This window comes from Pantherophis guttatus, chromosome 6 (genome assembly GCF_059756535.1).
Source record: "Pantherophis guttatus breed Tessera chromosome 6, ASM5975653v1, whole genome shotgun sequence".
NCBI lineage: Eukaryota > Metazoa > Chordata > Lepidosauria > Squamata > Colubridae > Pantherophis > Pantherophis guttatus.
In genome coordinates this window covers 61,595,455-61,612,922 of record NC_142068.1, presented here as the reverse complement: position 1 = coordinate 61,612,922, position 17,468 = coordinate 61,595,455, and the positions used below count along the sequence as shown (strand labels likewise).

At 38.6% G+C, this 17,468-nt stretch overlaps 1 long non-coding RNA gene across 1 annotated transcript in view; it reads left to right on the top strand.

Annotated features, from left to right (window-relative positions):
• The window catches only part of LOC117676728 (uncharacterized), an 81,296-nt gene that overhangs the window by 9,381 nt on the left and 54,447 nt on the right, over positions 1–17,468 (top strand). The window contains exons 2-3 of the long non-coding RNA XR_004594478.3: positions 6,232–6,300; positions 8,483–8,642. This is a non-coding gene — a long non-coding RNA (uncharacterized LOC117676728). The remainder of the gene's footprint in view (positions 1–6,231; positions 6,301–8,482; positions 8,643–17,468) is intronic.

Sequence of the window (17,468 nt, the reverse complement as noted above, 5' to 3'; positions counted from 1 at the left end):
TTTTTTTCTTCATTAAACTGGTGAGTTTGGCGTTTTGTTTCTTAAGAAAACCTTCCTACATCCTTAGTTTGTAGAGCAATCTGCCCACCTCCAACCTCATTAGAGGAGCCTGGCTGCACTCTTATCAAGATTAAAAGGGTGAAATGGAGTCACCATTACCTGGTTTATTTTCCCTGATGGTATTCATCACCCTAAGGCTTTCAGATGCAATGCTTTGACCCAGAATATTTAACAACTCAGAAACAGGAGAAATACACTTCTCTCTTCACTGAATTTTAAGCTTATTAAAACAAGGCCTAGCCAGTAAAAGTCATCTCAAAAAATATCAATGCAGGTCATGGTTTGATCAAGTACATATTATACTGAAATAAACATCTTTTCATTTAGGAGTTTCAAGAATAATTCCTTCCTTGATGCCCATCAAATTTTAATTTGAAAAAGTATTAAAAGAAAAGCAACTTTCCAAAAATTTTGGTAGCAAATGGGTAATACCATTAGAACAAACTGTAATTATTTTTTAGTGGGTTTTTTTTTTTTTCCTGGTGCTGGCTATTTCAGTTTCCCATTTCAATTGCCATATACCTGTAGTACTTTAAGAAATCTATATGAATGTTTTGTGTGGTTCACTGGACACACTCCTTTCAACACTGCTTCAGATCCATCAATGCCCTCCCTCACTTTCGGCTATTGAAATCCCAAAGATTATAAAGTATTTGTGAGCAGAGAAGATACTAGAGAATTATCACTCAAGAGATATTTAAGACAAATATGCAGTTCTGGGCTCACTGTTTGTAAACAGAACAGCCTAATCCACTATTGTTTCCATCTACGAGAAAGGCAATAGAGATGATCCATCAAATTATAGGTCTATTATTTTACTCACTATGATCACTAAAGTGTACCTAGTCCTTAAACTGGAGGATTAGATTATCCAGGAGCAAAAGTAGTAAAAAAGCAAGTAGGCTTTAGATTGAGTTAGCAACTCAGTACTACTTAGTCCTCCACATCTTGTTGAAAAATAGATATCTAAATACCGTGTTTAGGAAGTATTTGTTGATTTATAGTGTCTTTACATTCCTTATCATGCAGTTTGCTATGGATCAAGTTAACATTTCTGTTGACAAACACCTATTGATTCTGATATCCTTGCATAAGAGATTTTTTTTATAACTTAGACCCAGTCTTGCAAGACACTTTATTACTCTCTCTCACACACACATACACCTGCAGACTATGTATGTATACAAATTCACTTCTATAGCAATTTAAATCTAGACATTCATGCTTCTAAATTAACCCACAAACCTTTTTTTATTATATGCAGAAGATGCCACTAGTTTATTTGTAACACATGTGGGTTTTAGCCTAGCAATGATAAACCTAACCATCAATATCTGAGGATTAATTGTAATTCCCCTTACATGTACCTTTCATCAGCTAACCATTCTGTCTTCGTCTCACTTTTCCTTCCCGCCTATTCATCTTTCCTTTCACATACCTATTGAGCTTAGCTTGAAGGAAAATTGCAAGCATCGCCTATATCTCTTATATACAGCACTTATACTTTGTTTTTTTAGCATCTGTTTTCTTTAATAAAACAAATTATTTTATTTTAACTGTTTCAAACTTTTGATTCCAATGGCAAATTCATTATACAATTCTATCTTTTACATTTTCTATGGGAGATTGTTTTGCAATTATGAAATTATAGTTTTCTTTCCCAAACTCTTGTACAATATAACATCAAGCTTTTAAAAGTTATTTTTACAAGGCCCAGTTTACTTACCCATTTAATATTCAGGGGAAATGGACAGAGGACATGTAGGAGCTGGTGATTTCTATTCTTGAGCCTCTTCAGAATTATTCTGTTCTAATTGTGAATAAAATCTAGTTAACTTTTCAATTAAAATTGTAGTAGTTGTCCTGAATATTGGGCAAAGTCCATAAAATACCCCACCCCCCAAATAGCTGGCATTAAATAAAGTAAAATGAGTTCTTTGTTAATCTTTTAATGTGAAAATATTACCATTCTTGTTTCTTCAGTTTATCAGTCCTAACTGTCTTAAGCATTTAGCTTATTTACTTAACACACACCATATATTTAGAAAAATGGCATGTTGGAACTAAATATCAACATTTTAGCAGCAAGAATTTTTGAATTGTTAAAAAGTTTGTATACTGTCTTATCAGTATCAAGCGATATCCCAGGAAGGTACGGATTTTATAATTTATGGCCTTGAAAAATATTGCATAATCTATTAAAGGTTTATTGGAATGGTAATTTTCAACCACTTTGGTATATATGAATTAGTTAAAAATGTGGGGAAAAATTAATGTTGGACTGATTGTTGTGAAATCAGATAGCAAAAATATATGTTCTCAATGTTCTCTCTCAGTTAGGAAATTTTTTAAAAAGTTTTTTTGAAATGGTGAGGAGCAACAGTATTTTTGTAACGAGAGCAATAAACACTTTCATAAGCTCCAACACTGAGAAAAATAATCATCTTGGGAAAACAAGTAATACCCTTGTTTGTCAGAGAGAGAAAGAAACAGTCCTGCAACTACTCCTTAAACCAGAGTGGATTACCATTTTAGATAGCATATTTCTAGCATACGTTGGCTATAACCAGTGGTTATTCAACCAAAAGAAAAGATAAGACCTAGTGATTATTCAGCATTGTATCCCATTCATGAATAACCATTAGAATAAAATTAAATAAATTCTCATCATGCAAATTTCAGAAATTACTAAAAAGCCAGCTCCTTGATAGTATCATCTTTGCATGATTTTTTTGAAATTACAATCAATGTATTAATGAGGGAGATGTTTAATATTAAAATTACAAAAATGTATTAGCTACAATTAGTGTTTGAAAATCCCCTAGTTGTTGGAAATATATCTGCAGCAAGGTAAAGTGAAACTCAGCTATCTGGATGAAAGATCTTTTGTAATAAACACAGAAAATACATCATCTCAATGAAAAGGTTATTTTAAAACATGAAATGTGCAATACAGAATTTTGTTTTATCTGACTTTGATCAAATAATTGTTCCTAGTTTTTACTTTGAATCTGATGCATGAGGAAGGAATTCAAATCAGATTTGGATGCAGAAGTTTGGATTGCAAAAGGAAGGATTCAGAGTTGCTTTTAACAATTTCTTAAAGAGTTGTTCTTTTAATGTCTTAAAGCGTTTATGCTATTTATGGAAAACTAATCATGTAGAAGCTTCTGCTTGAGAAATAAGATTATTTCTGCCATTTCTTCTTACTGTATCTCCAAGCTCTACTTTTGACATTGTTCCAGAGGAACTCCTAATTCTTTGAGGTCTCAGAGAAATTTCTTTACAAATCACTTTCAGCTGTTCTCTGTCAAAAGCATTTTTACAAGTAGGATTCTGATAATAGATCTGATATAGTAACGCATATTTCCTTTTCTAGGATAAAATCTTTCCAATCTCAAATCTTCTTCATTTGACAATTTCAGCATTTCAGAAAGACTGTACTACATTTTAATGCCTTTTGCCACTAGGATGGTTTAATCAACAGAGTATAATATAGTTATCAAGAATAAGAACTCTACTATTTTGTCTTTAAAATATATTGGATTTAAATTTAAAGGTACTACAATTCCAAAACTACTGCAAGTTAGAGCACATCTTACTGCCTGCACCATATGGATATTTATGTACATGCATACACATGTAACAATATTTAGTTATTTAAAATTTATATACAACTTTATATATGTAAACATATATTTTATAAAACATAAAAACAGAGAGACTGATGGGAATATACACAAAATAGAATGCTCTTTTCAAAGTTTTTTATTAAATCCAAAGAGCTATAAACTTAAAATGAAAAAATGAATTATTTCTATACTATAGTTGACAATTTATACTCTCAAAACACTATAAATATAACTATTATTTTCAAAGAATCCTTAAGAGATAGTAGCATATTTACATTTTACATTTTAAAATTTAATTTATATGACAATTATTCCACATAATTAAACATTGCACAAATAAAATGAACATTGATCATAAAAAAATAACTTCAGAGATTCTTCCAAATTATACTCTTTGTTCAAAAAAGCATGGAGTAAATACTGAATTATAGGAAAATGACAATGGGTTATTAGCCTCTACTATACGTCAATATTTAATAGAATCCATTCTTCCATCTGTATAATATTTCCTCTAACATGGGCTACCCCAGAAAATAACAGAGCCACCAATAGTTAAAAATTGTCTTAAAGTTCAAATGCTTCAGTTTTTCCTCACATATATCTTGTGTGGTTGTGGTCAAACAGTCCTTTAAAGGTATTTGATTAATATAGCTGAAGTCATTAAGGGAGAGAGAAAGAAAATCTATAACTGATAAATCTATCACTTTTTGTCTGAAAAGATTGAACAGCCATTTGTCTCAAATGAGTTTCCTGCCTGAGCAGAGAGTTGGATTTAGAAGACCTCCAAGGTCCCTTCCAACTCTGTTATTTGTTAAATAATACATTAAGACAACACTGTAAATTCTATGGAGATTATATGTCAAGTTAAAATATAAATTTTAAAACCCGCATTTTGGATGTAGAAAAATTATGTATATAAAATTGTAGTCTAAAAATGGTTTCCAAATAGAATTGAATTCTATATCAGATTTACTTTTTAAAAATGAAGTTATTTGTTTAAGTGTACATCCACAGTTTGGTTAGCCATTCTGTCGACTCTGAAGCGAACCTGGCTGAAGCCATCTTTTGCTGCCCCATAGTTGCCGTGAACCCTGAGAGAGGGAAGGGAGGGGGGAAGTAGATAGACCGTCTAACCGTCAAAACAAAAAGTTTTCCTGTGGGAACCAAGATCATCTTAACAGGTAACTGTGAGAGGAGGAGAAGAGTGACCAAGCAGCCTGCCAGCTACTTCCATTGGACAATGTGACCACTGGGAGGGGGAAATTTTGCTCTTTTAATTAGACGAAAACCACGGGAACTTTTAGAGTTGGATTTCACCAGCTGTGCCAAAATGATGTATCCAATAAACATGTTATTTGAGGAATCTACCTGCCTCGGAGTTCTGCTTTCAATGGATGTGTTACTCGGAATGCTGACACATTCTTCCATCCAATAAAAAAACATATGAAATCCTTCCATTCATTAACATATACAATGCCAATTTAGTATATTTTGAAAGAATGGGTGATTTTGTGAAGTTAATAAAACTATCTCAGAATAAAATAGAATTATGACTTCTCAAATTTGTTATATTCTATAATAGATGAGTTCCACCATGCAATTACTTTTTTTTAACCATGTATCTATCTCACAGTGCAAATAGCCAGCTATATGCATTTTTGTGTATATTTTCCTTGCTTTGTAAGAGCAAATTATCTTCATTTTCAATATCTGACAGCTGCTTAAAGAAATTCTTAGTAAGTGTGGGTAGACAGAATAATAACCATAGTCTGAAAAGTTAAAAGTATTTGTTCCCCTTTCAAATTGTCATGACCTTGTTAATTTCCTTTTGGGTGTAGTTAATTTCTTAACAGTAAAAACAAAAATAAAAATGAAACAACTGCAGCAGTGTCCAAGCTTCTTCACTTGCCATTATCACTGTTTTATCATTCTATGCATTCAGGTTTGCAGAAAAATGCCATGTTTAACATTGTACCATGAGCCTGTTGCAGCATGTGTTCCCTTGAGGATTAATTGAAACACACAATCTGATCAGGATGCTTAACTAACTGAAAAAATTGCTTGACAGATACAAGCATGCAGCATGGTTCAACGGTGCCTATTTTATAAACTGCTAGAAGCTAGATAATGGCCACTGCTTACAGAGACCTTGGGAACAGTTATTATATTTTACTGTGACCTAAACTAATATAATGGGATTTATAAGCACACAAATAGATAGTGCCTTTTTTTACAGCCCAATTTTATGGATGTTTATTCAGAAGGATGTATTATATTGATAATATTCAATATATACTTATTACAATGAAACAGATGCTGCCTGATCCATCAGACTAAATCAGCATTAATTTTATGGCATAAATTGTCCCTTTATTTAGCATCCTCTCACCTGTCCCCTTTGTATCTGTTGCTATGGAAATTATAGTCATACAATAACATGTAATTCAAAGTCCTATTCAGAAAACATTCTTCAAAAATTGTTTGTGTGTCCTTCTCTCTCTTTCTAAATGCACTCACATAAACATGTTTTATATTTCAGAACAGACAACTAACCTAAGAAGTGTTTTGAGAAATTGTAATTTCTCTGGAATAAGAAATTCACTGGAAGGTAATATTCACAAAGGTTGTGTGGTGTTAATTTTTCCTTCATGCTGTGCCTTTTTGTCTCTTGATTGTAGAAATGTGTTCCTTTGAATTAGAAGTAAATATTATCTAGAGTGTTTGAAGTGCCAAGATTTCTGCTCTTCCTCTATATTGGTTTTGTTCATTTGCATTATAAGACAAAAGACTTTTAAAAGTAAAATTGGGCCTGGGGGGAAAAAAACTTGTTCGCCATAGAACTGAAATTGTTGCTGTGTCAACTCATATCCATTTAAGAAAAAGGAAGTGCTCGTGGTAACATGCAGTATTTGTAAATCATAATTTTAAAGTTTTTACAGCAATTATTAAGTCATAAAGGGCAAGGAATGCATATGCTTCTGTAATTTCTTTTTTACAAGATTTGAAATTATATATTAAAATGCAGCAAAGAAGAAGCAAATTAATCCTTATATCTTCGTACTTTCATTGTTATCCAAGAGAAGAGGCTACTTACACGTATGCATGCAAATTGCATACATAGCCAATCTGGATTCTGCAGTAAACAACTCCATTGTTTATTCTTAGACTCTGGGCAAAAAACACCTACATATTCCTAGGCTCTGTGCAAAATCTATTTGATGACATGCCTGATTAGGGCTTTTATACATAAGAAGCAAAGGACATTGTGTCATCTCACAACTAACATTTTCCTATGTTAAGCAGGATGTTCAAGAGGTCAAGACATTACCACAAGCCTAGACAGGGTTTTTTTTCTGTCTTAAGAGGGATGATCACAGAGCCACTTTTATTCATCCAGCATCAGCTTTTATATATTTACATGGAATTTCCTATCTTCCTAGACATCACCAATTATTCAGTTAAAAATCCATCAAATGCATGTTTAGAGCACATTTGTTCATTTTCTAAAGGGGGAAAAAAGCAACATTTCTCACAATTTTTTTTTTAGTTTCTTGTTACAGTTTTTAGTAAAGCAGAAAAAAAAAGCTACTTCCTTTTTGGAGAACAATTTCTCTGTGGTTTCTTTGACTTAATGACCTTATCAACGTTTTTAATCTTGGAACTGTTTGAACCACAAAGTAAAGAATGACCTGCCAGTTTTATTATATGGAACTGAGGTACATGATTCCTATGTTGGTGAGCCTGATTCCATGAAACTGAGGGATCTTAATGAATGGAGGGCTCCAAATCTCCTGTAAAAAAGGAGGATATGGGAACAAAAAGCGCCAAAACAAAAAAGCTCCAGCCCACTAAACCACCTCTAATTTCAGCAGAACATTTTAAAACAAAATCAAACTAAACCAGTGCCTATATTAGTGCAAAATATCTGTCACCTGGCCTGCCACTTTTAATTTGCAGGTATATAATCCCAGGGCAATACTGACAATCAGCCCTGAAAGAATGTACTTCCCCAGTAAACTCTGCTGTCCCTTAGGAAGTTTACAACTTCAGTAATCCTATTTTACGCTATGTAATAGGTCTCCGTCACCAGTTTTAGGGTTTCACCAGGGTATATTTATTTCTCCAGGGCATAAATATATAAAACTGACAGTGTCCTACATAAAAGATGTCAATCATGGAAAGACTTGCTGGCTGTCTTCTTCCACTCTTTGAGTGTCACGGAGCCCAGTATGCAAACGGGGCAATGCTGCTTAGGAAACAGTCATTGCTTCTTTTTCAAAGAATCATTAACTGACACTATTTAAGCCTACTAAAATGAAATTGGCTCTCTGTTAATCTGAGGCTACTACTGAGTCATGGAAAAATCCTGGGATAGACACAGTTTAATATATTGTATCACCTCGACCATGGATCAAAGCTGACAGCTTCTATTTAATTTGAATAGTCTGATTTTTTTGGTAGCATTCCTCTTGGAAGTGGTTTTTTTTTTTAATTTGATGCTAATTTGTCCAAATAATATTGTACGGCAGATGTTCAAATTATTGCTAGTGGAAATATTAGAACATAAAAGTTTATAGTATTTTAATAGATTGCTGTTTGCCTTATATATTATTGCACAACTGTATTTCATTAGTTTGTAATGCAGAAGAATTTTCATTCAATAAGGGAAAAAAATCCATTACAGTTTTTGAAAGAGGGACTTTATTTAATGCTATCCCACTTCTGTTTACAGGTTGCAGAAAAAGAGTAGGATTGGATTAATTCTCTTCACTTTCTCTGTCCTCAAATAGGTGATAAGTGATCTGAATGGGATGCTTGCTGCTGGATGAGGAAGTGTGCATAGCAGCTTTCTGCTATTCTGTAAAAATGGATTGAAGCCACAGAATGCAATCAACCCAAACAGCTGCTGTTCAGTCTACTGGGCCTCCGTGAAATAAATGCTGATTGTAGGTAAGCAGTGCTTGTGGAGTAACTCTGAATAAAGCTAAAATGAAACCTCCATTAAAATATAACAGAATAACAGACAAAATAACAAAGTTGGAAGCTCAAATTTGGGCATTTGGAGAACTTCTAATCCAATTCCTTTTTCAGGCAGGAAACCCTACACCATTTCAGACAAATGGTTGTCCAATTTCGTCTTAAAAACTTCCAGTGTTGAAGCATTCACAACCTCTGGAGGCAAGTCATTCTGCCAATTGTTGGCAGAATGTTCTAACTGTCAGGAAATTTCTCCTTGGTTCTAGGTTGGTTCTCTCCTTGATTAGTATCTACCCATTGCTTCTTGTCCTGCCTTCAGATGCTTTGGAGAATAGCTTGACTCCCTCTTCTTTGTGGCAACCCCTCAGTTACTGGAACACTGCTATCATGTCATCCCTAGTTATTCTTTCTGGTAGTCAGAGGGTATGTACTTGGTAGCATGGCATGAAAACATTTTTGTTTAAAAATAATGCTAACTTATTTTTAAAAATGGAAAACTGTCTAATCTCAAATGCTTGCTTAATTGAATTGCCTATAGCACTAGCTCCATTATAGTACATTAGAGTAAGTATTACCAAGTTCCATATCATTATCAGCTTCTCTTTTGATATGAGTAATTTGAAAAATCACACTTCCATTCTTAACAAGGCAAATGAAATGAAACCAAGCAATGCTCGCTGTTTTATTGCAGCTCAACCTGGTTTCAGCGAAGGAGGTAGAAGACAGTAATCACAACCATATAAAACCCATCACTTTACATGCTTCACATGACACAGGTAATGTTGTAAGCCATTCAGTTGCCTTGTGGCAAGATGGGGGGCAAATAAATGTAATAAATACATTAAATAATAAATAATTAAAAAGGGGAATAACTTTGATTATGTCCTTGAGGCTTAATTTTTTTTAACAGTTTATTTATATATGTTCACATTACATACATAAGTGTTTAGTGAATAGCTTAATGTCTGGATCAATTTATTTATATATAGTAGTACTTTTTCCACTCCTAATTTCTAACTCTACTATCCAGCCATTTATAAAACAAGTCCTTGAGGCTTAATTTTGTGGATATCATCTTGCCTTTTTTATAACTTCAAACAACTTGCTGAAATCACCAAAAAGACACATTTATCTGTATCTGAAAAAAGTCTCTCTTCAACTGAAGAAGAAATTACAATCTGAAAAGTGCATTAGAAACAAGGAAGGTTGGTTCTATGTCCATATATTTAGGCTGCATCACAGCTGCAAACTTGGTGGAAGACCCCGCCTCTCTGTTACTTAACCCACCAATCAAGATTTTTATGTGTTGCTTGTGATGAACCACAATCCAGACGAAGATCCTGATTTTAGGTTTCCTCAAATCTGGAAGAAGAAAAAGGCCTTCCCCAGTTACTGCGGATGAAACAAGCTATAATGCAAACTCCCTTTGGAGATGGTTGAACTGCCATTTTCCCCTCTGAAAGAAAAATATTTCAAATAATTGAAAAAGTCATTCTGCCTCTGAGTAAATATAGTTATATAAGGTCACTTTAGAGACAGCAGCAGCAAACAGTGACAGATTTCAAAAGTGCTAATTTGAAAAGTAATAATTCTATGTAGGATTATAGAGAAATCATGCTAGACAAAATTAATTGCTTTTTAAATTGAATTATATGATTAGCCAATGGAATAAATGGTCTGCAAGTTAAATGTATAAACTTTGATATAGTTTTTCACACAATGTCACATGGAATCTTGCTTGGAAACTGGGATTAAATTTGAAAGTCCTTGATATAACTGTTTGGCCCTTAATATAGCGTTCTGAGAGAGAAAATATTTGGTTTGCATGATTTACTCATGCAAATTCATGCAAATTTATTCATGCAAATTTATTTTTGCAAATTAGAAGTTGATTCTTCGACTTCTAACAGGTTTTTTTGTTGTTGTTTTTTAAATTTGATTTATATGCCACCCTTCTCCGGAGACTCAGGGCGGCTTACAATGCGTTAAGCAATAGCCTTCATACTTTTGTATATTTATACAAAGTCAGCTTATTGCCCCCATAAACTGGGTCCTCAATTTACCTACCTTAGAAAGGATGGAAGGCTGAGTCAACCTTGAGCCTGGTGAAATACAAATTTACAGATGGCTAATTGCAGACAGCTGGTGTTAATCACAATGCTATCAGTCTGCTGAGCCACCAGGCCCAGTTCATTTAGTGACTGTTCAAAGCTACAACAACACTGAAAGAAAATGATTTATGATTGTTTTTCACACTTATGACCATTGCGGCATCTTCATGATCAAAATTAAGAAGACATTTGGGAATTGATTCACACTTATGATCGTTGCAATGTCCTGAGGTCATGTGATCACCTTTTGTGACCTTCTGACAAGCAAAGCCAATGGGAAAGCCAGATTCACTTAATAGCTGTGTTACTAACTTCACAGCTGTAGCAATTCACTTAACTGTGGCAAGAAAGGTCATAAAATGGACAAAATTAACTTAACAAATGTCTCACTTAGCAACAAAAAATTTGGGCTCAATTATGATCGTAAGTTGATGATTACCTGTACTATATTGTTATCAACCAACCTGTGCCTGATGAAAAACATATACATACTTTTAAAGAATTCTGTTTAAGAACTAGGCTGAACTCTTGAACTGCCTGGATTCACAGTGTTTTTGAAGTCCATTATTGGATCAGTCCAGATTCTTACAAAATTAAGAGAGAAGAGTTATTTTATTGGAGGAAGAGGAGGAGAATGCTGCCAGTCTAGTGCAAATCTGATTTTCCAGTTAGGGGATCTGGTTATGGATAATGAGTAGTCCAGACCATGTTGAGAATACCAATGTGGCAAAGGCTCACCTAGAGCATGGTTCTATGTTTCCCTTACTATATGCATTAATCTGCTTTGCTATTGTACTCCCTTACTCACTCTTTCTAATTTGACAGCTAAATGGCCCCACAGATAGTCCTCACTTCTCAACCACTTGTTCAGCAACAGTTCAGATAGGTACTTATTTATTTATTTATTTATTTATTAATTTAATTTGTATACCGCCCTTCTCCCAGAAGGGAGTCAGGGCGGTGAACAGCCAAAATTAAAAAACATACAAATGCAAAAATTAAGATAATTAAAAGAATTAAATCATTGGCTACCCAAATTTAAAACCCCAAATCCATAAAATTTAAAATCCCAATTAAAAACCATTTAGGCTAGGCCGGCTTGATGAAATAAAAACGTCTTCAGGGCTTTACGGAAGGTCCGGAGGTCCGGGATCAATCGTATTCCAGGAGGCAGCTCATTCCACAGGGTGGGTGCCCCCACAGAGAAGGCTCTTCCCCTGGGGGCCGCCAGCCGACATTGCCTGACCGACGGCACCCCGAGGAGGCCCTCTCTGTGAGAGCGTATTGGCCGGTGGGAGGTTTTTGGTAGCAGCAGGCGGTCTCGCAAATACCCTGGCCCTAAGCCATGGAGCGCTTTAAAGATGAGAACCAACACCTTAAAGCGCACCCGGAAGACCACCGGGAGCCAATGCAGCTCGCGCAGGAGAGGTGTTACGTGGGAGCGCCACGTCGCTCCCATAATCACCCGCGCGGCCGCATTCTGCACCAGCTGGAGCCTCCGGGTGCTCCTCAGGGGGAGCCCCATGTAGAGAGCGTTACAGTAGTCCAGGCGTGACGTAACCAAGGCATGAGTGACTGTGCACAAGGAGTCCCGATCCAGAAAGGGGCGCAACTGGCGTATCAGGCGAACCTGATAAAAAGCCCCCCTGGCCACGGCTGTCATATGCTCTTCTAAAGACAGCCGTGTGTCCAGGAGGACGCCCAAGTTGCGAGCCCCCTCTGTGGGGGTCAGTGACTCGCCCCCAATAGCCAGCGATGGCACCAGCTGGCTATACCGGGACGCCGGCATCCACAGCCACTCGGTCTTGGAAGGGTTGAGCCGAAGCCTGTTCCTCCCCATCCAGACCCGCACGGCCTCCAGACACTGGGACATCACTTCGAGGGCATCATTGGGTTGGTCTGGGGTGGAAATGTACAGCTGAGTATCATCAGCGTACAGATGGCATCGCACCCCAAAACCACGGATGATCTCACCCAGCGGCTTCACATAAATGTTGAACAGGAGCGGTGAGAGGACCGACCCTTGCGGCACCCCGCAAGCAAGGCGCCTCGAGGTCGACCTCTGCCCCCCTGCCAACACAGACTGCGACCGGTCAGAGAGATAGGAGGAGAACTACCGCAACACGGTGCCTCCCACCCCCAGTCCCTCCAGCCGGCGCAGCATGATACCATGGTTGATGGTATCAAAAGCCGCTGAGAGGTCTAACAGGACCAGAACAGAGGAACAACCCCTGTCCCGAGCCCTCCAGAGATCATCCACCAATGCGACCAATGCCGTCTCCGTGCTGTACCCAGGCCTGAAGCCGGACTGGCACGGATCTAGATAGACGGTTTCATCCAGGAACTGTGGGAGCTGTTGCGCAACCACACTCTCCACAACCTTCGCAACAAAGCGAAGGTTGGAGACCGGACGATAGTTTGCCAAAACGGCCGGGTCCAGAGAAGGCTTCTTGAGGAGGGGCCTCACCACTGCCTCTTTCAAGGCGGGAGGCAAGAAACCCTCTCTCAGAGAAGCATTTATGATCCTCTGGAGCCAGCCTCGTGTTACCTCCCGGGTGGCCAGTACCAGCCAGGAGGGGCACGGGTCCAATAAACATGTGGTTGCGTTTAATCTCCCCAGGATCCTGTCCACGTCCTCAGGAGTCACAGGGTCGAACTCATCCCAGGTAACATTCTCAAGACCAGCCTCAGTCACCCCGCCGGGATCTACCCAGTCAGAGTCCAAGCCTTCCCGAATCTGAGCGATTTTATCGTGCAGATACTGTGCAAAATCCTCAGCCTGCCCTTGCAAGGGGTCCTCCCGTGCTCCCTGATGTAGGAGGGAGCGGGACACCCTAAACAAGGCGGCTGGGCGGTTATCTGCCGATGCAATAAGAGCGGAAAAGTGGTTACGCTTTGCCGCTTTTATCGCCACTAGATAGGTCTTAATATGAGACCTAACTAGTGTTCGGTCGGATTCGGAGCGACTCGCCCTCCAACCACTCTCTAGGCGTCTTTTCCGGCGCTTCATCTCCCTCAGCTCCTCGGAAAACCAAGGGGCCGGGCAGGTTCGGCGTCGGGTCAGAGGCCGCAAAGGCACGACTCGGTCCAGAGCACCAGCGGCTGTCCTATCCCAGGCAGCCACCAGATCTTCAGCCGAGTCGTGTGCCAGAGTTTCAGGAACTGGCCCAAGCTCCCTCTGGAACCTATCAGGATCCATCAGGCGCCTGGGGCGGAACCACCTGGTCGGTTCCGCCTCCCTGCAGTGGGGTGCAGCGGTCGAAAGGTCCAGTCTCAGGAGAGAATGGTCCGACCATGACAGGGGTTCAATAACTATATCCCCTATATCCAGACCACTCCGCCACTGACCAGAGATAAAAACCAAGTCCAGAGTGTGTCCTCCCGCGTGAGTGGGGCCATGAATTAATTGTGTCAGGTCCATGGCTGTCATGGAAGCCATAAACTCCCGAGCCATCCCAGACGCCCCACCGGTAGATGGCAGGTTGAAATCCCCCATGACCAAAAGTCTGGGGGTATCAACCGCCACCCCGGCAATAACGTTGAGAAGCTCGGGCAGGGCCGCTGTCACGTGGCAGGGAGCCAGGTACGCGATCAGCAGGCCCACCTGCATCCCATGGCCCCACTTCACCAGGAGAGACTCACATCCGGCTATCTGAGGTACAGTGGCCTCCTTCGGATCAAGACCTTCCTTTATAATGACCGCCACCCCCCCACCCCTGCCCTGGGCCCTTGGCTGATGGAATGCGTGGAAACCTGGTGGGCACATCTCTACGAGGGGGACCCCCCCCTCTTGGCCCAACCAGGTCTCTGTAATACCTGCCAGGTCCGCACCCCCCTCCTGTATTAGCTCACAAATGAGGGGGGCCTTATTAACCACGGACCTGGCGTTGCACAACATCAGTCTAAGGCCTGGGCTCTGAGACTCTGGACAGCCGGGGAAACGAGAAGAGTCATGGGGGCCGAGGCATGCCACCGCTTGGAGATAGCGGGTGCGTGCCCCCACCACCTGATGTGGCCCCCTACTCCCGCCATATCTGCCCCTCCCAACCACGGTCCTGATAGAACTGCCCTTCACCCTATCCACACTGAGCTCCTCCACACCCCGCTCCCCGCCTTCCGTTCCGTGCCCCTGTAACGGGCCTGACCTATGCCCCTCCCTCCCCACCCCCCGCCCTAAGCCCCTTAAAAGATTACAAAAAGACAATTTTAAAAAACCCCACAACCCCCTCTTTGTGGCATGCCATCTCTCGGGGTTCCAAAGCCCGTCATCGAGGTAGGCCCTCGATAGAGTGGAGGGCCAAGCCTGCGAGAGGGGGGAGTCTCGCAGACCAAGAAGCTCCGCTGCGGAATACATCTTAACCACAGAGGATGGGAGCAACCATATCCTAGGGGTCCATATAGAAGGTCCAGGGGAGAGACATGGAATGGGACTTATGACTAGTCCTTGAAGTTTCGGCTGTTGCAGCATTCCCAAGATCAAATTTGGGCAATCGGCCACCAATTCACATTTACCATAATTACAACAAAGTCAATGAGTAAGCTGGGTAAGTTCCTTTGGCTTTCCTGCACACAGGCCATGCTGCACCATTCATCCCCATCCCCCTGCCTTCCTGTCATTGCACTGTGCCTCATCATCCTTTCCCTATCTTTCTTGCACTCACACTCTGCTGTACCATTCATCCCCAGTCTTCTTGCACTTACATGACACCTGGAAGACTCCCATCTCTTCCGACTTAAAGACTCATGCGTCTTAGGGTTATAACTGGGAGTGCTGAGATTGTCATTATTAAGCAATGTGATCACAAAACATCACAAAATGTCTCACTTTACGGTCACATCATTTAGCAATGACTATCCCAGCCCCAATTGCTATTGTAAACCAAGAACTACCTGTAAATCTTTTCAGCTACTGTGTTTTCCCAAAAATAAGACCCTGTCTTATATTTTTTTGAACCCTGAAATAAGTGCTTGGCCTTATTGCCATGTGCTCAAAAGCCCGATTGGGCTTATTATCAGGGGATGTCTTATTTTGGGGGAAATAGGGTAGTACTTACACTATTTAATTGTGATGCCCCACTTAATTAGCTTGCTAAAAGAAATTATCAGATCAAAATATGAAGTAACATTAGTTTACCTAGGCCTGTTCTTGGAAAATTCATGCCAATTTATGCTAATTACTTCATTGTTTTTAAGATTTTTAAGGGATCAATCTTTTAGAATCAGTTATAATCTCCCATCGTATTAATGTCAGATTCACTGATCTATAATTTTCCTTTCCCTTCTTTCAAGAAATAGAGACAATATTTGCTATTTTCCCATCATCTAGAATTTTATTGTAGGGTTTCTCAAAGATAAAATGAAAGTGTCAGTAACCTGGCATTTTAGCCAGATCATTAGCTTCTTCCAGAAATACTATGGGATACTTTTCTTTTTTTCTTTTGCATCTTGACCATGCTATGTATCTTAATCTAGTGCTGAGTCTATTAAGTGTGTGTGTGTATGTACATATATACACACACACATTTTACCTTCAATTTCTTAATTTTTCTTATTTTTTAAATATACAAATTACAAATTCCAGATTTGGTTCAAGATTTGTTGTTGACATAGCAGCTACAAACAAGCCTTAACTCCAGTGATTTGATATAGCCTTTTCATTTCGGTATATTGTTTTGTATTTAATTCTATTTACCTTGAGGCCCATTATCAGTAGGAAGGAGATACCAGATGATAAAATTCTCACTAAATCTGGAAGAATCAAGACATATTAACATGTTGAAATGAGAACAATTACTATTAATAACTTCACATTTTACATTTATTATGCAGTAATTTTTAATTCCACTTGTGCGAGGAAGCTGTTTTTGTTAAATCTATGTGTAAAATTTGCAACTTCCTAATATAATTACAGTTCCCAGACTTCCTTGAAGTTGGCCTACTCACATAATTTAAATAATGGATAGTAACTGTCTGGATCCAAACTGATCTCTTTTAAATAGATTGGCCCCAAATTCCTATTGTATATTAGAGATATGTTTACATATATCTGTCCAAATATAGATTTCATGACTGAAAAAAAAGGAACAATAAGGCTAATGATTATTACTGGCGGTGAGGCATGGCCAGTGAAACCTCATGATCCTCACAGATAGCATGAACATGTGAGGACATGTGTACTCCCCATATAATTGTATAGAAAAAGAAATATTCTACACAAAGTTTGGGTAGAATAAACAAATTTTACTTGTCACATTCATATTTGACTTTCATTCAGGAGCTGAAGGCAACACAATTTGTATTGCAGTATGATTCTTCTTTTTAATGGCAAATTTTGTTGCTGATAAATGCAGCATATGTAATCAAGCTTTTTAAAATTCTTCTAAGATATTTTTGCCATTTATATATTGCTTTGTGTTGATTAGGATCTATTATTCTCACTGCAGTTGTTACTTATCTTTCACCTTTCTGATAAACTGCCCTCTGTAGAGATATTTGCAGTCTTGTATGATTGCTGAAAACATTTTTAAGTCAACAACAGCACAGCCTATTAAAAATTCATTGCAAAAAATTAAATGTGCACCATCCACTCTGTTAAAAATAATATGCAAAAATAAACTACGGAGGCAATGGTCCTGCTGCAGGCTTCAGCCACATATACGCACACACAATTTCTCCGATGATTGTCATT